At 49.9% G+C, this 25,268-nt stretch overlaps 1 pseudogene; it reads left to right on the top strand.

Annotated features, from left to right (window-relative positions):
- LOC105541852 overlaps positions 1 to 9,838 on the top strand; it is a 15,482-nt pseudogene extending 5,644 nt beyond the window's left edge.
- Positions 9,839 to 25,268: the final 15,430 nt, after the last annotated feature.

Genomic DNA, 25,268 nt, shown 5'->3' with positions numbered 1-25,268 from the left:
CTGGAACTACAGGCGCCTGCCACCTCGCCCGGCTAGTTTTTTGTATTTTTTAGTAGAGACGGGGTTTCACTGTGTTAGCCAGGACGGTCTCGATCTCCTGACCTCCTGATCCGCCCGTCTCGGCCTCCCAAAGTGCTGGGATTACAGGCTTGAGCCACCGCACCCGGCCGCTTTCTTTCATTTATTTAAGCAATTTGTTTTTTCTGTGCTAAGAATGAGCCAGATTTATTATTACTCTTCCCCCTCCACCCAACCCTTTGCTGGCTTGGCTTTATGTCAGTCACACTGGCCAGAAAGGGTAAATTTTTTAGCTTCTCTGCCTTAGGGAGAACCTGTCTTGATTGATTAAAAGTGAGATGATATATCCAGTCTTTGGCGTCATGTTTCTATGCCACCTAGACTAGGGGAGCGGTGAGCACCTTTTCTCTGGAGCCTGCCTCTCCTGCCTGTGTTGAGTATCGAGGCTACAGGGCCAGCTGTGGGAGCCTGCAGGAAAGGGTTTGAGTGCCTGGTACGTATGAGCTCTGGGACAGAGCTGTGCCCACTGGGGGCCGCTGTCTGGAACCATAGCCTTCCTGGTGAGACGAGAGGTTCTTTAGAGAGCTGAAATCATGCCCTCCCAGGGCAGGCAGTTTCACCAACTTGTGCTTTGGGAGGAGTGGATTGTGCCGGTCATGGGAATGGTGCTGATACCCGCATGGTCACCCCTCCGTTCGCTGATAAGCTGACCCACCTCTGTGGTCATGAGCTGGACATGAGGACCTGTGGTAGTTCCACAGGCCTTTGCTGCAGAGAGGGTCCTCACTCAGCTGCAGGTGGCACGGTGGCCACCTTGGCACATGGGGTCACATCAGTGGCTTGACCACCTGGTGCCTCCTGGAGAGCAGCCGCTGGCCGTTACCTTAGATGTTCACATCCAAACCAGCTCCAGAGGTTGCAGTGAAAACTCCCAGCCCTGTTGGGGACTCCTTAGTTCAGCTTGGCACAGAACCTCGGAAAACAGTAGTTCTGTTCCGGGTTCTTCCTTCAGAACTGATTCCCAGTGCAGGGAAGGGAGTGGAGGGACTGTGTGGTCAGCTGCAACCTCCTGTGCCTCCCACTCGAGCTGAGCGACATCTCTCTCCTGGGCTTCTCCCTGTTGTGTTCCCTGGTGCTGTGCTGGCCTTGCCGAGGCTGGCCCCGGCTCGTTCCCTGGACTTCCTTGGGCCCCGCGCTTGACCCCTGTTCATTGAATGCCATTAGGTTCCTGCCATCGCTGGCTTTGCTCTCCTTTAGCACCTTGTAGATGTCCACACGTGCTTCCACCCTCCCACACCACACACGACGCAGCATTACCCTGGCCAGCGGCTGTGTTTTGCTGCAGGTCCCTTGCTGTAGCAGGGATGGGACCCCACCTCCTGCCCTGTCTGGCCACCGACTTCAGTAGAGGCTCGGCTGCCGTGAGGGATACCAGTCATGGGAAAACTGGCCTCCCTGCAGATTCACAGAGCAAGATGGTTCTCACAGAGAAGTCAGTGGCTTTTTTGTATCTTATCTTTCACCACCAATTTGTTTCTTAACACCCAAGGAGCAAAGTGCTAGTGATGTTTGAACTGTAGCCTGGGGCTCTCGCTCCCATGGGGGACTCCTTGGGGAATTTCCTAGCAGGATGGTGTGTGTGCCCCTGCAGGGGGTTGTGTCTGCCGAGCATATCCCATTGTGTGGCAAGAATGGCTGAGGTCATGGGCTCTGCCTGACTTGTGCCACTCACAGCTGCTGTCCACGCAGGGCCACGCTTGGGATCAGCCTTCTTCTTGTCAGTGGTACTTTGACTAATTGCCTGAGGCACGGCTGGAGTGACTTGCTATTTTTAGAAGCTAATTGAGGCTTCAGATGCCATCTAGGTAATGAGGAGAGATTGCAGGAAAGCTGTATCTAAGCTCCAGTAAAGGCAGACTCTTCTGTCCCAGCTGTCACTTCATTTCTTTGGCAGATTCTTTTCCTCCCAAAATAATTGGTTGATGTATTCAAAACTGAACACGCCTTCTAGTTAGAGGGCCAATTTGCAATGTGTAGAAGCCGAGATGGGGAGAGAAACAGGCAATTGGAAGAATTCCCGTCTTTGTGCTTAGCACACGGTCGGGGGCGTGGCTCAGGGCTGCATATCCAGAGGCCCCAGGAGGACCTGGGGTGGCTGGAGCTAGAGCGGGACCTGGTGTCAGAAGCAGGCGGGGCCAGGGATTCCCGAGAAAGGCTTGACGTGTACTTGAAGTGAGCAAAGTGTTTTGAATGTTTTTTATAGATGGGTCTCCCGTCTGTGTGAAGAGATTGCAGGGTGCCGGGGTGGGAGCTGAGGCCCAGGCAGAGGCTTTGCAGAGTCCCAGGAGAGGGCGCTGCAGCCAGACTGGTGTGTGGGTGGGAAGGCGGCCGATGCATTTCTCTGCTGTTTTTCTCCCCGCTGAGCTTGGGTCCTCGTGGAGGGCAGATGGCAGACATTTCACTCTGGGACCTGATGCCTATGCATCCAAAAGGCTTTCCCAGGTGCCTGGGTCTAAGAACCACTGTCTGCCTTTGAGTAGAGTTTCTATAAACGTAACATTCACCGATGGGTAGAAGATGACCACAACTCTAAAATCACAGGGAGCTTTTCAGAAGAAAATAGAAGAGCCCATCTGTTCCCATGGACTATGCTGGCAGGTGACAGCCGCCTAACTTCTCAGCTCACACCTAACGGTGTCTGTCCAGCGATAGCTGCTTCAGCAGGGACAGTCAGAGCAGGGACAGTCAGCAGCGTGGAGTGAGCTGGCTTGTGGGGGTCATCTTCTCAGTCTTCTCAGTCCCCTCCTATGGGGCCTGGGAGAAGGGAGCGGCAGATGGCCAGGCCCCCACTACAGGTCATTGAGGTCACCTCCAGGTGGCTGCCGCGGAAGGCGGGTGTGGGGGCATGTTCACACCCACTCCGAGGGCACATCCTGGCTGCTGCACACCCTTCACCCCTGTGCGATGCTGGGACTGCATGCTCAGGCACAGTGGGGGGCCTTGCTGCACTCACTTATCAGGGACCTCTGGGATGGTGGGTGCACGCTTGCCCTGGGCTGGAGTGACTGATCTCTGTGACCAGATCTGCGACCGCATCAGTTCGCCAGCGGAACCATGCGGTGCGTGTTCATCAAGATCATGGGCGGCTACTGTGGCTACCTGTCCAACATGGGGGGCTCGTGCTCACATACATTTTTGAAGAGCCCTTCAACATCAGGGATCTGCAAGTATATGAGGGGGCTGGCCCCGGGGGACCGTCCCCTTGGGATCCACTCGGTGCTGCGGAGCGAATCATCGTGTCTAAGGTGGTTTGCTTTTCGAGGGGGCATGGAGACGGAGGTGCTACAGAGCAGGCCACGCTTGATGCCCTTCGCATAGCCCAGGTGCCTCTCCTGAGTGTCAGGTGATGGCGGACGTGCCTGGTTGAGGACACCTTCTAGTCTCTTGTGTGAAACACAAGCTTGTTTTTTTGATGTAGTCTGTTGTGTAGTTTTCTCACTTCTGTCAAAAATGATTTGAGCACCTCTGCTGACAGTCACCACCCACGTCTGAGACTGGCTCTGAAAGTTGCTGCAGCTTCTTTTAAATCTTCAGGCCTCTGCGTCTGCCTCTAAACTGATACAGACACAGCTGTGGTTTCTTGGCATCTGTGGCTCTTTTAGGGAAGGGTGTCGCTGACCCCGGGGTCTGCCCCTGCTTGGATGGCACAGCAGAGTCCAGGCCTGGACCCTGCAGTGTTCAAAGTTGCTAAACTCCACGCAGGATGACAGGCCTTGGCAGATAAAATGCAACTTGAACAATTGTCTTTAGTTAGTTATATAAATAAATATATAATATTATATGTTGCTCTGTCACCCAGGCTGGAGTGCAGTGGCACGATCTCGGCTCACTGCAACCTCCAACTCCCAGGTTCAAGCAATTCTTCTGCCTCAGCCTCCCTAGTAGTTGGGATTACAGGCGCATGCCACCATGTCCAGATAATTTTTGTATTTTCAATAGAGATGGGGTTTCGCAATGTTGCTCAGGCTGGTCTCGAACTCCTGACCTCGTGATCTGCCCACCTTGGGCTTCCAAAGTGCTGGGATTACAGGCGTGAGCCACCGTGCCCGGCACCATAGTCTTTTAAAAAGTTAGGATGTTACTTGTTTCTGAGCCAAATAGATCAAGTAAAAAGGCCTTGGTGTTGTCACTAATTATGGGACATGTGAATCACGAATTTCTTCACTGTGTCAAATTAAATACTTGTGGAGTCATTCACAGCGTCGTGATGTTCCTGTCAGCAGTGGGTCCCATAAGATGATAATGGAGCTGCCCCAAACAGGTGTACTTTTTTTTTTGTCTTTTATAAAAATATTTTTTTCACTGTGCTTTTCTACATCTAGACATGTTTAGATACACAATTGCCTGCAGTATTCAACAGTCCCAGACATTCAGGTTTGTAGCCAGGAACAACAGGTGTGTGGCAGACGCTGCCTCCTGGGTTTGTGAGAGTTCACTGTAGGATGTTTGCACAAGGCTCAAGTCACCTAGCAATGCATTTCTCAGAACCTATCCCCCTGTTATGTCAGTCATGGCTGTATTTCAGAAACCTGTCCAAAGATCCTGCCTCACCAGCATTCAACATGACAAGGGCTTAAGAAGAGAAATTATGATTTGTTGTTGAGATGGAGTCTCGCTCTGTCACCCAGGCTGGAGTGCAGTGGCACAATCTCGGCTCACTGCAACTTCAGCCTCCTGGGTTCAGGTGATTCTTCTGCCTCAGCCTCCCAAGTAGGTGGGACTACAGCACCCGCCACCACACCCGGCTAATTTTTGTATTTTTAGTAGAGATGGGGTTTCACCATGTTGGCCAGGCTGGTCTCAAACTCCTGACCTGAGGCAATCTACCCGCCTTGGCCTCCTAAAGTGCTGGGATTATAGGGGTGAGCCACCATGCCTGGCCTCCTACTTTGTGAAATTCTGCTGCCGTGCCCAGTGACAGATTGATTAGATGTAAAAAGGTGTTTCTAGTGGCCGCCGTGAGGGCTGCTCACCATGCCCTGCGCTCGGCATTCATCGCTGCAGACGTGCTCTCACCACCTGGGGGAGGCTCCCCGAGACCCGAGCCATGAGAGCTTGCAGCCTCCTTGGCCATGCTCTCCACCACGCAAGGTTGGCACTTCCCGCTTTGCAGGGCCTGGCACACAGTAGGTGCTTAGCAGAAGTTTATTGTCTGATTAACAAAATACTCTTTTCCAGTCCAATATGGAGCACCTGATGGAGAAGATGAAGACCACCATCCAGAGGGGCCTTGTGCTCGGGTGAGAGAGAGGCCAGGGCTGATCTTACAGTCACCATCACACTGCGGTTCTTAGATTCTGGTCTGTGACTTTGGGCTGGATGAGTGGTCATTTCTTTGCCACTGGAGTCACTACACGCTGAGCAGATGCAGAAGAGAGTCATGGTGCGTTGCTCTAAAGACTTGCCTGCATTTAGACAACTAAAATTTTTGCTTTATAGTCTTATTCTTTTAGATATCTCACAATCATTTACTCTAATTAGCACCTGATGTTTATGAAGGAAGAAGGAAATACAGTCATCCCTCTTCGCCTCAGGGAACATGTCCCAAGACTCCAGTGGGTGCCTGAACCTGGGGATAGTACCTGCCCCTGTATACATGAGGGGGGGTGGGTAGTGATAATTGTCTGATAACCAAGGTGGCTACTGAGTGACTTGGGCAGGAGGCACAGACAGCATGGAGACTTTAGGGCACAGGGATGATTCACATTCTGGGTGGGACAGAGCAAGACAGCACGAGATTTCATCACTCCCTGTTAGCTGGGCTTAAGTGAAATCGACATCCTGTGTCAGTTTGTTGTGTCACATTATATGTCGTATATGTTGTCACTATACAACAAAATGATCTGGAGTATACGCATACTCCCAGTTAGCTAGGAGACTGTTTTTTTTGAGACAGAGTCTTGCTCTGTTGCCCAGGCTGGAGTGCAGTGGTACCATCTTGGCTCACTGCAACCTCCACCTCTTCCAGGTTCAAGAGATTCTCCTGCCTCAGCCTTCCGAGTAGATGGGACTACAGGGGCCCACCACCACGTCCAACTAATTTTTGTATTTTAAGTAGAGATGGGGTTTCACCACGTTGGCCAGGCTAGTCTCAAACTCCTGACCTCAAGTGATTCACCCACCTCAGCCTCCCAAAGTGGTGAGATTACAGGCATGATCTCCACCATGCCCAGCCAAAACATTTAAACTTTTAAGTCATGCCAAACATCACCAGCTTTAGGATTCTTTTGTTGGTGAGGTTTGAGTAATGGGGATTTTAAGGGAACTGTCAGCTTTCATGAAAACAGTGACACCCCCATTACTTGGAAATGCTTATTCAAATTAAGTTAAAAACTGGAGCTTCCTAAGACTTAAAATGGATTATCAGACATATAGTAAGTATACTTGACACTCACCCCCAAATCAGAATGACCTGGAATGAGCTGCATGCAGGCACACACGTGTTATGAGCTGAGCCTGGGACGCAGCGGTCCAGGATTCCTAACTCGCGCACACTCCTTCCTCACCACCTCCTATTCTTTATACTTTTAAACCAGAGCCCGTGAATTTCAGAGAGCTCATGAATCCCCTGAAATGATGAAATAGTAGGCATATGATTTTGTTAAAGAATCCACAATGGTTACCAGATTCTTAAAGCTGTGACCCATCCCCACCCCAGGTGAGTTTATGAAATCCTGATTGAAGATTTTAAAATATTGGAGACTGTGAGTTGACTCGTTCCATTTATTAAAATCCTCAAACACTTGATACTTTTGCTTAACAGGCTGAGTTCAGGCTACAGGAAACAGATTTTGTTTTGTTCTGTTCCAGCTATCCATAAAGACCTAGAAATAAAAACATGAATTCTGTGAAATAGAAATCATCATCTCTATTTAACAGCAAAGTGTTACTGTATAAGTGATATTTCGTATGACTCTAACCACCAACAGCATGGGGCCCCCTCTCCATTTGATAGAAACTTTGGAACTAAAATCTCTGCCAGAGCTATGGAGTGGATCACTGCAAAACTCAAGGAGGCTCAGGGCAAAGGTAAGAGGCCATCTGCCTTGGTGAAAATGCTGTCTTATTGGGGAGTAGGGTGCTGGTTCCTTCTTCAGTTCAGTACTGAGCTGCGTGTGATGTTTTAACTCCTACTGGTCTCTGAGCGTTGCTATTTAACCAATCTTGGATTCCTGGGATAAAGTCAGGTTGGGCGTGCATGACACATTCTCTTTTATCACTGCTAGATTCAACCTGAAGTTTTGTGCAGGCTTTTTGCTCTGGAGATCCTGAGCGTCAGCCCGCAGTTTCCCTCAGTTTAAGTGGGGCCTTCTGTGTCTTGGATGTTTGGTAGGACAACCTCCTTGTGACTCCATCCATCAGAACTTCCAGTTTTGAGGAAGATTTGGCTGCTGAATGAATTGTTCATGTTTGTAGAACTATGCATGCTTTTCCTTAAAGCAGTTTTGTAAGTTACATATTCTACCAAATCTTTAGATAAACTGAAAAGTTTTAAAAAACATGACATTTTTTATGATACTCTTGTTAATGGTTCCAACATGGCTGGTCCCCACTCAGGAATGAGTGGCTATTTGTGCCAGCATCTTTCTCACCCCCACCCCCCTCAGCTTTCTTCAGTCATACCAGATGTGTGCTTTTATTAGGGCAAACCATTATCACTGCCAATGTCCAACTTAGAAGAATGACAGTTCACAAAAAACAGTGATGTGTGAATAGTTTCAATCGGTTTGTCTTTTTGAAGAACGGATTCTTTCTACATCAGTTTTCTTTTCCTAATTTAGCTATGGATGCTTCTCACGTCTCAGTGTGTGTATTCGTGAGCATCAATTTCTTATTATTGTTTTGCCGTAATTTCCCTATTCCACTATTTAGTGAAAAATTCTCTCCACTGAAAGAAAAAACAAAAGCTGCTTTCCAGGAAGCCATCAGCGCAATCCTATAAGAGCAGAGCTGCACAAGCCCAGACCAGGCAATGGCCACACTGTGCAGCTGTTCTAAGCCTCCCCCAGGGCTTCCAGGCCAGGTTCAGCATGGTTCCCGGGAATCTCACTTGTCATCTCGCCCCGTGATTCTGCTCCCCCACCTGACCATGTGACAGGGTGTTGTTAATCTTTTTTTTTAAACCTTTTATAGGAAAAATATTGACCACCAATGATTTCATTTGTGTGCTGGAAATAAGCAAAAGAAACGTTATTTTTTAACCTGTTGCAGAGCTGAAGAAGCAAACGGATTTTGAGTAAGTTGGGGTCTTATTGCCTTAGTAAACCCAGTCAATGTGAGTACAGGATGGGAATGGCCATTGCTGTTGCTTTTGGCAACTCATTCAGGGGTTTGAGGAACTAGATTTTCTGAAGCTCAGATAAAAAAAAATACTAGGTCTTGGCCAGGCACGGTGGCTCACACCTGTAATCCCAGCACTTTGGGAGGCCTAGGTGGGTGGATCACAAGGTCAAGAGATCGAGACCAGCCTGGCCTGCGTGGTGATGCACACCTGTAGTCCCAGCTACTCAGGAGGCTGAGGCAGGAGAAATCGCTTGAACCCAGGAGGCAGAGGTTGCGGTGAATTGAGATTGCACCACTGCTCTCCAGCCTGGTGACAGAGCGAGACTCTGTCTCAAAACAACAATAAGAAACTACCACTCAGTCTTTGGGAAGAAGTTTTAGAAATATAAAAACAATGGTTTCATTTGACCCTGAAATTGGCTTTATCATCTAGTTGATTCAGCCGACCCTACAACCCCCATATTTCTGGCAAGAGACCGCTCACTGTGCTGGCCGTGGCATCTCAGCTTCACTGCTGTCCCCCCTTCCCTCCAGAGGCACAGGATTCCCAAAGAACAGTGGTGGCTCAAGCTGCGGCCCCTCATGAAGATCCTGGCCAAGTGCAAGGCCAGCTAGAGCACATGCAGCCCTGGAGCATCTGACCCAGTCCCGCCTGCGTGTGCCTGCAACCATCTGTTTTTGTAACAGTTGTTATTTATCAGCACTTTATACAAGTATTAACATTAATACCTAATCAGCAAGTACCTGTCACCCCACCCGTGTGCCCCACCAGCTCCAGTGCGTGCTGTCTGGACTGTGTCTCATGCTTTCAGATGTGCGTATTAAACGTTTGCCTACAACTGCAACAGTCCTCCGTTTTAGTTTAAGTAGGAGATTAAAACCTCAATCTATAGGTGGCTACTGAAGGTTTTCTCAGCAGTTGTGTGGGCAAAGATTATAAAAACATTTTTTACAGGGATCACTGAACTATGCACAAGTCATAAAAGGAGAACAAAGCCAGTAGTTTACCCAGGCCAAGGGGAATGCCATGTTTACTTACCATTCATATTTGCCATGTGTCAGTTTCCATCCACAGCAGCAGGCCAGGACCCTGGGCCTCAACTCCAGGCTCCTGCTCTCCTTAGTAAAAGGACACATGAATCTTATCTACTCGGCCTCTTGATTGCAATCCTAGCTGCATGTTAAAACCACCAAGGTAGGGGTTCAAAAAATCGGATAGCCAGCTTCTCGTCCAGTCTCTTGCCAGAGTAGACGTGGGTGCTGGGGTGACAGCCCTGCTGCCCTCGTGGTCCCCCCTCCTGTAGGGACAGCGTTTCTGCCTCTTGGCTCTAGTCTGCAAGAGACCACAGCTGTGCCTCAGAAACGGGTGGAGAGCTGTGTGGAGGGAGAGGAGACACCAAAAACAAGCTGTTTGGGGAAATCAGAGTCCAACAGCCAAGAAGAGCTGGCGTGGAGGCTCTCCTTTCTGGTTCTGTAAAGATGAAGCGAGCGCTTCCTCACCCCAGCCCACCTGCTTCTCAGGACTGCTTCCATCCGGCCGCCCCGCTGAACTTCTGTCTGCTAGGAGGACACTCCCACAGGGCCTCAGTGTGATCGAGTTTCACGAATCAGCACAGGCAGACATGGGACACCTTTGTGTGCCATTTTACTTCTGTTTTTTTAAGTAGTATTTAGGGCCTTTATTAAAATAATGACTCAAGCAGAGGTTAAGTCAGAGTTGCCCTTTATTTTTAGATTCTTAAATATTCTAGATTAAGATTGACTTGCCAGTCAGTGGCAACACCTTAAGAATGACATAATGTTCTTGGAAAAAGTAGTATTTCTGACTTTTCATATTCAGCTCTAGAGGCTGATTTTCTCAGTGGCTCCTGCACAGTTGGGGGTGCCAGGGCCACTCATCTGATGATCCAGGATGGGCCCTTGGCAATTTTGGAGTTCTCGGGTCCAAGTATGGCCAGGCCATGGGTGCTCTTCCCAGTGCCGAGGTACCTGAGAGGAAGGCAGGCAAGGTCAGCGAGGACAGGCTGCTGCATCAGTGCCATTAAGGCCTCCAATCCCAGACGCTGTCTCCCCACTCACCTATCGCTCACGGCCAGGAGCTTGTCATGGCTGACGGGGAAGAGCTGCTCCCTGTGGGCCTGCTTCATCTCATCTGAGAGGCCGCACAAGAAGTGGTCCATTCCTAGAAGGCAAAGCACAGGCACAGTGGAGCCGCCGCCCAGGAGCTCGCACAGTGGGCTGTGCACTCATGTCTCGGAGGGGACAGGTGCATCTCACTTGTTTCACATACGTGTTTCAACCACAGGAATGTGTCTAACAGCCCAGAGATCAAACCCTGACCCCTACCAAGGCCTGCTTCTGCAGCGTGGACGTAGTCGGGGCCACATGAGGCTGATAATGCTGTGAGCAAAAGTGGCTCTACAGAGTAACGTGGCCAGGCCTGGGCAGTGCCCACGTCGTCTTTCCACCCTAATGAGCCCAGACACTGCCGTGGGTTGGCCCCACTAGGCCTCAAGTCAGTAAAACTGAAACGACAGGATGCACTCTTCGCCCAGATGTCGGGAAGCGTGTTTCGAAGGCCAATGTTTAGGGTGTCAGACATGGAAATCGTATCACAGGCAAGGACCGAGGAGCCAGAAGCTGGTGCTGCTGCCTGTGCATGAGGAAAACTCGGAAAACAGCAACATCATCTGTGAGGCTGTGGACTGAGATTCTCACTTTTCTACTCACAATACCTTTGTCTGAAGGAGTGACAGGAGCATCTACGGTTGAGAAGACAAAGTTTGCCTTCGTTGATGTCTTGCTGTGTGAATTTCCCAGACTGCCCAGTCAACAGCCTTCCCAAAAGATTAGAGCATCTCTATTGTATTTGGGTTCCTAGGAAACCCAGAGAAAAACAGGCAAGCATTTTACCAATGGACAAGTTTATCACAAACCTGTGACTTAACAGTTCAACATCTTCTATGGGCTAACAGCTCTATTTTACATCTGATCTAGTCCAAACAGGCCACTGACAAATTGCTCAATTACTCTCAGTGAAAGTTTAAATCCGATCACATAAGACTTTCAACATGTTCTCCCTCTTAGACAAGGTCTGTCTGCATAACATCCTCCCCAGATTATTTAAATCCACCTCTCTGTGACCTCATCAGGAGAGGAAAGGTGTGGAGGATGGGGGCAGGTCAAGATTACAAGGAAATTACAGAAGGCTCACATGGAAAAATCAAGCAAAGGTTTTCATTTAATCTTCCTTAAGACACACCCAGGGCAGTACAGGAATCAGCCTGAGGGAGCCGATCCAGACTTCCCTTTGTGTAAATGGAAAGAGCCCAGCCCTCCCTCCACCCTGACTCACAGCTGCAGAGGGGCTGTGAGCTGCTTCCCCATCCTTGTCTAGAAGAGTGACTTCTGGCACAGCAAGGGGGAGAACTCAGCAGGGTGGCAACGGCTACCGACTTCTCTACCTACATGCCCGCCTACCTACCTAATCTATCTCTGCATCCACGAGCCAGGGTCTCACTCTGTCGCCCAGGCTGGCGTGCGGTGGCATAATCTGCTCACTGCAGCTTCAACCTCCCTAGGCTCAAGAGATCCTCCCGCCTTAGCCTCCTGTAGCTAGGACCACAGGCACTTGCCACCACGCCTGGCCAGTTCCTCCTTAAAAACTGTCAGAATACAGGTTCTCTTGGGCAGCAAAGCCATAGACAATCAAGAATTTATTGTTTTAGAGTAACAGTGTTATGTTTATGAAAGCTAACAGTTGCGTCCACATCAGGCACCTCCAACTGAAATGAGCTAAGAATGCTCTCAGGCTGTATCGCAGCCCCTCACCTGGGGCCTGTGTTCCAGGCCCCCCAGAGCAGGGTTGCAACCTCAGACAGCCACTATGGATACTGTGTTTTTTTCCTATACCTATGAAAAAGTTTATAGATTAGGTGCAGCAAGATATTAAAATACAATTACACTAATAAAAGTTATGCTAAATAAAACAAGCATTCTGTGAACAGAAGCTCTTAGATACCCACAGTGTATTTGATGACCTAGATGGCTACTGAGTGACCAACAAGTAGGTACCATAGACAGCGTCAGCTTTCATTCCACTGCTTAGAAGAAACGTGTATAATTTAAAACTTTGGAAGTATTTACATCTAGAATTTTCCATTTAATATTTTCAGACCGAGGGTGACACTGGGTAATAAACCATGGAAATGGAGGCACTACCATGTTCTGCCAAAATAGGCTGGCTTAAGCCAGGGTTTATTGAAGGCAGAAGGCTTCCCATTTAGGCTGCTGGTCCCAATCCTTGCACCAGAAAGGACATTGCTGGGTGTGGCTAAGTGCTCGAGAAGTGAAAAGCAGCACATAGAACAACTTTTGTCTAAAGTTCACTACAGTAGAAGAAAATGACACTGATAATCACGAGCAGGAGACTAAAACACCATGTGCATCCCAACGTGTGAACTAGAGCAAAGCTCACCTGTAAGAGTCAAGGGTGAAAACCCCACTGTGACTGAGTTTTGCGACGCCACTGTAAGCGCCACCTTTTTCTCGAATTTCTGTATGCAGAAATTTAACAGTCATCAAACGTGTAAGGATTTTAAGACTGAAATGATTTAAAAATACAAGTTAAAAACACCATGGCTCATTTAAAAAAAAAGCATAGACAATGAAGTAATTATTGGATTAAGTAAAAATGAAAAGTTGTAAAATAATGCCATATAAATTATGGTCCCATTTTTTTGGTCTTAAGAGATGGGGTCTCGCTCTATCGCCAGGCTGGAGTGCATAAGTGCACTCACAGCTCACTGCAGCCTTGAACTCCTGGGCTCAAGGGATCCTCCCACCAGTCTCCTGAGTAGCTGGGACTACAGATGCGTGCCACCACGCCTATTTTTACAGTTTTTGTAGAGGCAGGGTCTAGTTTTGTTGCCCAGGCTGGTCTTAAACACCTGGCTTCAAGCGATCCTCCTGCCTTCAAAGTGCTGAGCTTACAGGCATGAGATTTTATTTAAAAACTAAAAAGCACAATTTTCAAATAGTTGGCTTGGATTACAGGGTTTAATGGAGAGGTGGTGGGGAGGAAATCTAACACTTTCAGCACCGCACTGCTTACCTTGTTCCAATGCATATGTGGTATTTTTAAAATCTGGTGAAGTGGAAAGAGCTTACTTCTATTGTAAAGGCAAATGTGCAAATGAACATTTAAATGTCTCACATCAGAATATGGAAAAAAAGGAAACTGAAGTCAAGCTCTTTGAGTTTTATAGGAATCCTCTCTCCCCGATAAAGCACATTTCTAGGAACGGGGCTGATTTCCTCTGCCTTCCACTGCAAGTGGTGACATCACATTCTAGATGATTCTAGAACACGTTCACCTCCGACAGAAGGCAGGGCAACGATGGTCGCGTCTGCAGCAAAGACACAGGCTCCTTAAAGACGCCAGTGGCAAGATCAGCCTCAGGTCACCACTTCCACAGATGTGCCTTTTCCTAAAGCAGATGGAGTCAAACAGGCCAGGTGGGAAATCAAGGAAGGAGTGGGCGTGGTCCCAGGGGGCTGTGCTGGGAGAAGTCACAACCCTCTCGTGTGGGCCCTCCAGGAGAAACCCAGCGCCACTCGGTGACTGGGACACCGTCAGTTGGGACCAGCGAGGTTGGAGCCAGACCCTGGGGGACGGAGCCTTCACAAGCTCCAGCAGGAATGGCGTTCCATCCGTCCATGCATTCTTCTTGAGAAACTTGTTGCTTGTGTATTAAAAACACATGCTGTTGAAAGATTGTAAAATACAAAAAACAAGGACAAAAAGAAAATCCCCCTGCCCAGGGGGAACCTCCACATTTTCAGTGTTTTCTGTCTACATTTTCCTATTGGATGGTGGAAACAGACACCACTCTTCTGCTGGCACAGCGGACAGATCTGTTTATCTCCTACAAATATGGAAAGTAATGAAGAGCTGACCACACGCCTCTTTTTCTACAGAGGAGCTCTTTCTGGGCCCCCACTGCACCCCCACATTTCCTTCCGCCTGGCTGCACACTTTCCCATCTGTGGTCCTACTGTGACACACGTGCACCCTGGAGGCCCGGCTCCTCCTATCAGGATAGACTGACCAGGCCTAAACCTGCCTTCCCCTCTCTACCACTCAGGTGGCCGGGGCGCCGTCAGTTGGGACCTGCGAGGTTGGAGCCAGACCCTGGGGGGTCTCCTCTTTGGTTTAGCCCCTCATGGGGGTAGCTGCCTGGGACAAGGATACAGGAAGTGACTTTCTGGGATATAACATGTTTGCACAGATCTGTGTTATCCATACCCAACTGACGGGTCCCCAAAGGCGCATGTCTGTGAGTCTGTCCTAGTCTGGCCAGTTTCTGCAGATGGGATGAACACAGCCGAGGCAGAGCCACACTCTGGAAGAACGGGCTGGAGGGCCGGTCCATAGGCTGCAAAGACCCTCGCCCCACGCCGTTTTGGGAACACACCTGACCCTCATTCTCGGCTGTGGCTTTGGCCGCTCAACCCAGGGCCTCCTGACCTGAGCTTCTGACTTGTGTGGGGCAACAGGGGAGACAAACTCCTCAGAGGGACTGCGAGGTGGCCTCCAGCCCTGCTATCTGCACACAGGCCTGCTGTGGCCCTGAGTCATTCTCTCCCCTTCTAGGTTTTACAATTCATATCACAGGCGGGATGTACACCCCTTGTTATATTGGATGGAATCTCGTCCTCTTTCAACCCGTATCTTTAGAACAATATCCCATGGGGGCTGTCCATCCCTTCAATATTGGTACTAATACCATCTTCTCCTTTCCTGGATATCAGAAACTATCAGGAGGGGTGTATACCCCTTGCAATATTGGTGGTAATATCACCTCTCCCATGTGGTTATTAAGGACAAATATTAAGGTCTTCAAAGTCTGTGTGCTATGGTGCCTCTCATGGGGGCGTTGAACTCTGTCGTGCTAGATTTCAGGGTGTCTGCCTCATGGTCATCTGTCTCACCAACAAAGACCCTGTGGCCAGATTCAAACCAGCAGGAACTGTTGGTCTTTGGCAGCAGGGATACCTTAGAACTGAGCTGCCACCCGCCCTGAGGTGGTCCCATGACACCTACTGCCTGGGTCAAGGTTGGGGCAGGGCTGGTGTCCTGAACTGCAGTGCGATGTGGATCGTAATAGCCAGGGGGAAGAGGAGGTTGCTACTACACCCCATATCGCAAGGGAGGGCCACAATCCCCTGCGATGTGGATCGTAATAGCCAGTTACTCCCCGCCACAATGAACGGATACCATTCTCTGCACCTCCAGATATTAGGAACCATAGCATACAATGGGTGTATACTTTTTGGGAGACTTGGGGTAATGTCCTGTGTTTCCCCGTGTATTCAGAGACGTACCACAGGGCGTCTGTACACCCACTACTCTCTTGGCAGGAACATCATACTTTACCTACTGGAAATTAGGAGCAATATCACAGACTGGGTTTCAAGCCACTGTCATATTGGAAGTAATATCATGCTCTCCCCAACAAGTTATGAGGAATAGTATCACAGGGGGGTGTGTACCTTCTCTGGTAGAGGTAGTAGCAGCTCTTTCTTTAGATGACAGGAACAATATCACAGGGTGGGTGTACACCCCGTATAGTTTTGGAAGCAATGTCATTCGCTCCTAGGTTTTACGATTCATATCACAGGCGGGGTGTATACCCCTTGTTGTATTGGATGCAATCTCACCCTCTTCCAACCTGTATCTTTAGAACAATATCCCATGGGGGCTGTCCATCCCTTCAGTATTGATACTAATACCATCTTCTCCTTTACTGGATATAAAAAACAGTATCACAGGAGGGGTGTACACCCCTTGCAATACTGGTAATATCACCTCTCCCCTGTGGTTAAGGACAAAATCCCAGGGTGGCTGTACAGTTCCTACTTTATTGGGAGTAATATCCACTCACGCCCTGGATAAGAGGTACCGTATCACTAAAGAGGTGTCCACCCCCTTTGATATTGTCAGCCATGACATATTCTTCCCTCCTGGATATTAGGAACGATACCCCTGGGTTGGGGGCAGTGTACACCCACTGCAATATCAAAAGTAAAGTCAGCCGCTTTCCCGCTGAATATTAAGAACGATATCACTGGTGTGTGTGCCCCTTCTGGGATATTGGGAGTACTATCAGCCTCCACCCCGCTGCATATTAGGAACAATATACGGGGGGGCAGGGTGGTTACAGCCCCTGTGATACTGAGAGCAATATTCTCTTTCCCCAGTACAGTAGAAACTACATCACAGGGGTCTGTACACCTTCTGCGATATTAGGATTGATGTTATCCTCTCCCCCACTGAAAGTCAAAAACAGTATCACAGAAGGGTGTACACCCCCCCCCCCCAACGATATGGCTAGTAATATCGTCTCTACCTTCGGATACTAGGAACATCACAGAGCGTATGTACACTGCCCTGCAATATTGGGCATAATGTTATGCTCTTGCCCTGGATACTAGGAACGATATCCCTGGTGGTGGGAGGTGGAGTACATTAAGAACAGTATCACTGGGTGGGTGTACACCCCTTGTGATATTGGGTGTAATATCCTCTCTTCCCTAGGATATTAAGAACAATATCACAGGAGGGGTGTACAGCCACGGCCCCTGCATTATTAGGAGCAATAGCAACTTCTCCCCCTCTCGATATAGGGAACAATGTCCCAGGGTGGGTGTACATCCCCTGCGATACTGGGCGTATTATCTCCCAACGTGGATATTGGGCATAGTGTCACAGGGGGGTGTACACCACCTTCAATATTGGGAGCAATATCATCCTCTCCCCCTCAGGATTGTAGGCAAAATATCGAAGGGGTTTTACAACTCGTGCTACATGGGCAGTAATATTCTCTCCCCACCTAGATGTTAGGAACTGCATCACACGCGGCTGTACACTTCTTGCAGTATTATGAGTCATGTCATATCCTCTCCCATCAAGGATATTAAGAATAATATTACAAAGGTGGTGTACACCCCCTGCCATATTGAGAAATACTATGCTCTCCCTTTGGGGATAATGAGGAACAATATCGCAGGAGTTGTGTACACCCCGTGATATTGGAAATTCGCAGTTGTGTACACCCCGTGATATTGGAAATATCCTTTCCCCTTGAATATAAACAGTATCAGAGAATGCAGCACACCCCCTGTGATATTGGGAGTCATACCATTTTCTCTCCCTCTGGATATTCGGAACAATATCACGGTGGGTGTGTACACCCCCTGCGATATTGCCACTAGTATCTCCCTCCCCAGGATAGAGAGAATATCACAAGGGAGTGTACACCCCCTGCAATATTGGGAGTAATATCTTCCTCTCCCCCCGCTATTAGGAACAATGTCACAGAAGGGGTGTACACCCCCTGCTCTACTGGGAGTGATATCCTCTCTGTGCCTGGATATTAGGAACTATATCACTAGGGAGTGTACACCTCCTGCAACATTGAGACTAATATCCTTCCCCTCACCCCCCCCGATATTAGGAATATCACAGGGGTGGTGCACACCCCCTACGAAATCAGAAGAAATATCCTCTCCACCTTTGGATGTTAGGGACAACATCACGGGGAAGGTCTACACCACCTGCGTTATTGGGAGTCATAGCCTCTCCCAACCCGGGTATAAGGAACAAGATGATCAAGGGGACGTACACACACTGCAATAGTTTCAATGTTATCCTCTACCCCCTGGCTATAAGGAATAACATCATAGAGGAGTGTACACTTTCTTCGATATTGGGAGTAGTATCCGCTCCCCGCCGGATATCAGGAGCAAGTCTATTAATATTAATAAAATAATCATCGATATTAATCACAATATCATAAAAATACTGGTTAAAAAAGTTAACGATTAGTATTAGTAATATCACTATTAAAATATATCAGCAATGTTAAATACTAAGATATTGGTAATAAATATTGTTAAATGACATTGTCAATGTTAAGCGTGCATATTTAAAATAATTATGCATGGTATCCTGTTAATAGTACTGATAATTAAAATCGACAATTGATGTCTAATAATCATATTACTCCTAATACGGCAGGGGGTGTACACCTGTGATGTCGTTCCTAATATCCAGGGATGGAGAGAATTATATTAGTTTTTATATCAGTGTCATCCTGTGACACTGATCCTAATATCTAGGGGGAAAGAGTATGACATGACTCCCCACATAGCAATGAATGGACAACCACCTGGTGATATTGCTAATATTCACGGAAAAAGCATATGATATTACTCCCCATATCGCAGGGAGCGTACTCCTCTTCTGGAATAGTGTTCCTAGTATCCGGAGGGGGAGAGGAGGATAATTCTAGTAACGCAGGCTGTGTTCACCCGCCATGAGATATTAATAACCTGGGAGAGGATATGACTCCCCATAGAGCAGGAGGCGTACGCCCAGTCTGGGCTATTCTTAATACCTCAAGGCTGAGAGGTTATTACTCCCAGTATCGCAGACAGTGTGCACCCACCCCCGTGTGATACTCTTCCTGATATCCAGAAGGGGAGAAGATGGTATTAATCCCAATCTCGCAAGAGGTGAACACCCACTCTGTGATCTCTTTCCGAATTTGCAAGGGGAGAGAGGATAATATTATTCCCAATATTGCAGAAGATGTACACGCCGCCCCCCCCCCCGTGATATTGTCCTTAATATTCCAAGACACAGAAGCTGTTACTCCCAATATAGCAGAAAGTGTACACCCCCCAGTGATGATGTTCCCATGATCCAGGAGGGAAGAGGCTATTACTCCCAATACCGCAGGGGTTATAAACACTCCTTTTCATATTGTTCCTAATATCCAGGTGGGGAGAGGATGATCTCCCTCCCTATATTGCAGACGGTGTACACCCGTCTTTGATACTGCTGGAAATGTCTGGAGAGCGAGATATTACTCACAAAATTGTAAACACGCTGTGTCTCTACCATGGATCCTAATATCCAGGGAGGAATAACACTCCCCAGGTCGCAGGGGGGTGTCCACCGTGCCTGTCACATTGTTTCCTAAACCCAGGGAGGAGAGGATGATATCGCTACGAAAATTGAACACGCCCCGTGATATGGTTCCTAATATCCACGTTGGGAGAGGATATTCTCAGTGTCACAGGTGTTGTCCAGCCCGCCTGAGATACTGTTCCTACTATCCAGGAGATATTACTCCCAAAAGTGCAGGGGGTATCCCCCGCCCTGTGATATTGTTCTCAAGAGCTAAAGGAAGATATTCTTTGCACTGCAGGGGCTGTACAACCAAGTGATATTGTGAGGGGGTGAGGAACCCCCCCCTCGAGGTGGGTATTAATAGCTACCCCCTCTCCCCCCCTTGGCTATTAGGGGCCACCTCACAGGGGGGTGAGGCACTCCCCACGAGGTGGGGACTAGCAGCCACCCCACCTCCCCCACTTGGCTATTAGGAATCATGGACTCACAGCCCGTTTACGATTTTGTGAGTAATGTCATCTCCCCCTCTGGAAATTACGAACTCTTTCCCAGACGGGTGTACACCCTCAGTTTGTACACCCTCAGAGTATGTACACCCATCTGTATTGGGAGTTGTATCATCCTCTTCCTCAATATTAAGAACAGTATCCCAGGATTGTATCTACTCCCTGCGATATCGGGTGTCACATCCTCCTCACCTACCTCGAAATTAGAAACAATATCACTGGGGGCGTGCACACATTCTGTGAAATTTAAATATCCCCTTCCCTCCTGGATCATGGGAACAATATCCCTGGGGGGGTGTACACTTTCTGTCATATATGTAATAGTATTAACCCCTCTGCCTTGGAGCGTTATGAAGAACCATCTCACACGGGGGTGTACAACGCTTGCTGCGATATTGGGAATGTGATTATCCTCTTTCCCCCCTGCATATTTGGAAACAGAGTGAGTGTACCCCTCCTGCAATATGGGGATTGATCTCTCTTGCTTTCTAGATATTAGAAAGAATATCACACGGGGGTTTGAACTTTCTTCCATATATGGAGTCATGTCATCCTCTCCTGTTTTGAATGGCGAGAACAATCTCTCAGGGGGGATGCTGAGAAGTTAGGGGGCTGTCACCTGCCAGCATAGTCTATGAGAACAGATGGGCTCTTCTATTTTCTTTGAAAAGCTCCCTGTGATTTTAGAGATGTGGCCATCTTCCATCCATCGGTGAATGTTACGTTTATAGAAACTCTACTCAAAGGCAGACGGTGGTTCTTAGACCCAGGCACCTGGGAAAGCCTTTTGGATGCATAGGCATCAGGTCCCAGAGTGAAATGTCTGCCATCTGCCCTCCATGAGGACCCAAGCTCAGCGGGGAGAAAAACAGCAGAGAAATGCATCGGCCGCCTTCCCACCCACACACCAGTCCGGCTGCAGCGCCCTCTCCTGGGACTCTGCAAAGACTCTGCCTGGGCCTCAGCTCCCACCCCGGCACCCTGCAATCTCTTCACACAGACGGGAGACCCATCTATAAAAAACATTCAAAACACTTTGCTCACTTCAAGTACACGTCAAGCCTTTCTCGGGAATCCCTGGCCCCGCCTGCTTCTGACACCAGGTCCCGCTCTAGCTCCAGCCACCCCAGGTCCTCCTGGGGCCTCTGGATATGCTGGTGGCTGCGGGAGAGCGGGAGACCCCAAAGGAATCCCGGTCCTAATGCCTGGAACCTGGGAATGTTCCCTCATGCGGTGATAAAGGTGAATCCTGAGGACTACCCAGGGGGGCCCTAAGTGCCACCACTGGCATCAGAAGATGAGGGGTGCAGAGGCTGAAGGCCCTGGAGCAGGATGCTGCACTCCCACATGGGAGGCGGCGGCTCCAGGGAACAAGGCGTGCAAGGCCCACAACTCTGGGCACCTGAGTGGGCCATGAGGGACTCTCCTGGAGCAAACACTCTGGCCTCAGCCCATGGCTCCCGCCCTCCAGAACTGTGGAAGTTATTATTTTCCAGCCCCAGGTGTGTGATGAGGGGCACAGCGGCCATGGGGGACACACAGGCACCTTCCTCAGCTCTGATCCAGAAGGAAATGTCATTTCCTCAGGAAAACGCCACCTGGGTTCTAGGACCAAAGTCCCCTGTCAGGGGCTCTCGGCATACCCCATGTCCTCTCTTCATCGAAATCACCCCGGTGTCTCTCCCTGCCGTTACCTCGTGGTTATTTGACTTGCAGTTCTCACTAGGCTGCACATTCCATGAGGGCAGGAACTGTGGGCTGGGCTCACACCACTGCACCATCAGCAGTACCCGGCTGAGCCCCCACAGCAGGCGCTCAAGAAATGCTTGTCTCTGAATGACATAAGCACAGTATTCCCCAGCCAGCCAGCCAGCCATCTGTCCATCCGTCCGTCCGTCCATCCATCCATCCTGGTCAAGGGCTTATCCTGCAGGATTCCCTAACCGGCCTCCATGAGACTCAGCCAAGAGTGGAAGCATGAAGTGGGGGTGTGGACTTGAGACTGGGAGCCACATGAGAGTCTGTGCACCAGAGTTTAACACCCCCTGGGAAATTTTCACTTGAACACTTTGGATGAAATTTAAAAGTACACTTCGTTGAATAAACACAGGCTTGATTAAACCATTCCAAACTACGCTTCGTTTCTTCGGTAGATTCTTTTCCCCCCAGAATAATTGGTTGATGTATTCTAAACTGAACATGGGCTCTAGTTAGAGGGCCACTTTGCATTGTGTAGAAGCCGAGATGGGGAGAGAAACAGGCAATGGGAAGAATTCCCGTCTTTGTGCTTAGGACGGACAGAGAACAGAAACCCGTCAAGGCTCCAAAGAGCCCACAACTGCCTTCTTGAAGGGCCAGTGCAGAATTCTGAGGGTTTCACTGTTCCACCTGTACTGGGTCTCTCTCTAATTGCGACCTAAGACTTAAGATGTCGTAAGGCTTTAAGACTTGTCCTTTGTCTTAGAGACTCCCAGGCATCGAAACGAAAATGTGGGTAGGGCATCAGGACCCCCAGAGGCACAAAGCCTCATGGATTATTTTTCCAACTGAATCTCCCCAGCAGCCCACTCTGAGGTGTGGAATTACTGTCACTCATTCAAAGAATGACATCAACCACTTAATGGCAAAAGAATTCTGCAGGCAAGCAGCTCTCCCAAGAGGCTGATTTGTGCCCAAGCGTGTCTGAGTTCTGGTCCCACCTGGCTGCCGCTGTGGGTGTGTGGAACAGCGCAGCCCTGACTCCTGAGCCACGCCCCCAAACGTGTGCTCCTGAGTGTAAACGCAGTGACAGCTGGGACAGAAGAGTCTGCCTTTGCTGGAGCTTAGATACAGCTTTCCTGAACTCTCTCCTCATTACCTAGATGGCATCTGAAGCCTCAATTAGCTTCTAAAAATAGCAAGTCACTCCGGCCGTGCCTCAGGCAATTAGTCAAAGTACCACTGACAAGAAGGCTGACCCCAAGCATGGCCCTGCGTGGACAGCAGCTGTGAGTGGCACTCGTCAGGCAGAGCCTGTGACCTCAGCCATTCTTGCCACACAATGGGATATGCCCGGCAGACACAACCCCCTGCAAGGGCACATACATGATCCTGCTAGGAAATTCCCCAAGGAGTCCCCCATGGGAGCGAGAGCCCCAGGCTACAGTTCAAACATCACTAGCACTTTGCTCCATGGGTGTTAAACATAAATTGGTGGTGCAAGATAAGGTGGCCTTTGCTACAGCGTTAAGGTAGAAAAAAGCCACTGACTTCTCTGTGAGAACCACCTTGCTCTGTGAATCTGCAAGGGAGACCAGTTTTCCCATGACTGGTATCCCTCACGGCAGCCGAGCCTCTGTTGAAGTCGGTGGCCAGACGGGCAGGGAGTGGGGGTCTCATCCCTGCTACAGCAAGGGACCTGCAGCAAAGCACAGCCGCTGACCGGGGTAGTGCTGTGCTGCGTGTGGGGTGCGAGGGTGGAAGTACATGTGGATATCTACAAGGTGCTAAAGGAGAGCGAAGCCAGCAATACCAGACCCTAATGGCATTCAACGAACAGGGGTCAAGTGCGGGGCCCAAGGAAGTCCAGGAAACGAACCGGGGCCAGCTTCGGCAAGGCCAGCACAGCACCAGGGAACGCAACAGGGAGAAGCCCAGGAGAGAGATGTCGCTCAGCTCGAGTGGGAGGCACAGGAGGCTGCAGCTGACCACACAGTCCCTCCACTCCCTTCCCTGCACTGGGAATCAGTTCTGAAGGAAGAACCCAGAACAGAACTACTGTTTTCTGAGGTTCTGTGCCAAGCTGAACTAAGGAGTCTCCAACAGGGCTGGGCGTTTTCACCGCAAACTCCGGAGCTGGTTTGTTTGTGAACATCTAAGGTAAAGGCCAACAGCTGCTCTCCAGGAGGCACCAGGTGGCCAAGCCACTGACATGACCCCCACGTGCCAAGGTGGCCACCGTGCCATCTGCAGCTGAGTGAGGACCCTCTCTGCAGCAAAGGCCTGTGGAACTACCACAGGTCCTCATGTCCAGCTCATGACCATAGAGGTGGGTCAGCTTATCAGGGACCAGAGGGGCCACTACACAGGTGTCAGCACCGCACCCATGACTGGCAGAATCCAATCCCCCAAAGCACATGTTGGTGAAACTGCCTGCCGAGAAGGGCATGATTTCGGCTCTCTAAAGAACCTCTCATCTCACCAGGAAGGCTGTGGTTCCAGGCAGTGGCCCCCAGTGGGCACAACTCTGTCCCAGAGCTCGTAGGTACCAGGCAGTCAAACCCCTTCCTGCAGGCTCCCACAGCTGGCCCTGCAGCCTCGCTCGTCAACGCAGGCAGGAGAGGCAGGCTTCAGAGAAATGGTGCTAACTCTCCCCTAGTCTACGTGGCCTAGAAACATGACCCCAAGGACTGGATATATCATCTTTCAATCGATACAGACAGGTTCTCGCTAAGCCAGAGAAGCTAAAAAAAATTTACCCCGTTCTGGCCAGTGTGACTGACATATAAGCCAAGCCAGCAAAGGGTTGGGGGGAAAGAGTAATAATAAATCTGGCTCATTCTTAGCACAGAAGAAACAAATTGCTAAAATAAAGGAAAGAAAGCAATGGGAGGAAACGGGGTTCTCTTACCTGAACAACAGCATTCAGGCCAGTGTCGGCGCCCAGGCTTATTTCTGTGCCCGGGACATTGTTACTAATCGTGGCCGGCACCACACACAGGGGGATGCAAAGCTCCTGGTGGTGGCCTCGTACCTTGGCCATGTCGCACGTGCTCTTGTAAGCCTGAAGCAGTGGGGCCAAGCGGTTAGCGGGGGTGCCGGGTGCTCACCTGCCAGCCCCAGGGCCTGTGCTGAGGTCCAGGAAGCGACAGGAGGGGCCTGAGTCACCAGGGGAAGCCCATTCACGTGGGTCAAGGGGCCCAGGGGAGCTCTGGAGGCCGTGCGGGAGGAGGACAGGCCTCGGCGACACAGGGGGCTGCCTGGGCACAGTCCAGGTCCTCATGAAAGGGGAGGCCTGCAGGCAGCACAGCAGGGTGGGTGTGAGGCAAGCAGCAGAGCAGGTTGCAGGCAGTGGCGAGTTAGTCACAAGCGGGACAGCTCAGCTCTCAGCATCTCCTTGTGGGTAAGGGAGACCAGGGCAGTCAGTACGTATAAAGGCAAAGCCAGTCCTGTAGCTTTCTGCAGGCAGGCAAGGATGAGTGGGATGCGGCCCACAGCTGTAAGGACCACACCAAGTGACCACCTTCATCGAGCAGAGGCGGCCTCCACGCGCAGGCAGGGAAGGAGGCAGGCAGCTGGATTACCGGTGGGCCGCACTCAGCCCCGGGCCGCATCTCTGCTCTCCGGCGGGAGGCTGCCATTTCTGCCCTCGGGAAGCCGCACACAAAGCCACACAGGCGAGCAAGAACCTGAGTTGCTGCTCTGGGGTTCCACTGGGAAATGGG

This window comes from Mandrillus leucophaeus, unplaced genomic scaffold, assembly GCF_000951045.1.
Source record: "Mandrillus leucophaeus isolate KB7577 unplaced genomic scaffold, Mleu.le_1.0 Scaffold245, whole genome shotgun sequence".
NCBI classification, from domain to species: domain Eukaryota; kingdom Metazoa; phylum Chordata; class Mammalia; order Primates; family Cercopithecidae; genus Mandrillus; species Mandrillus leucophaeus.
This window is presented reverse-complemented; position numbering and strand designations above follow the sequence as displayed.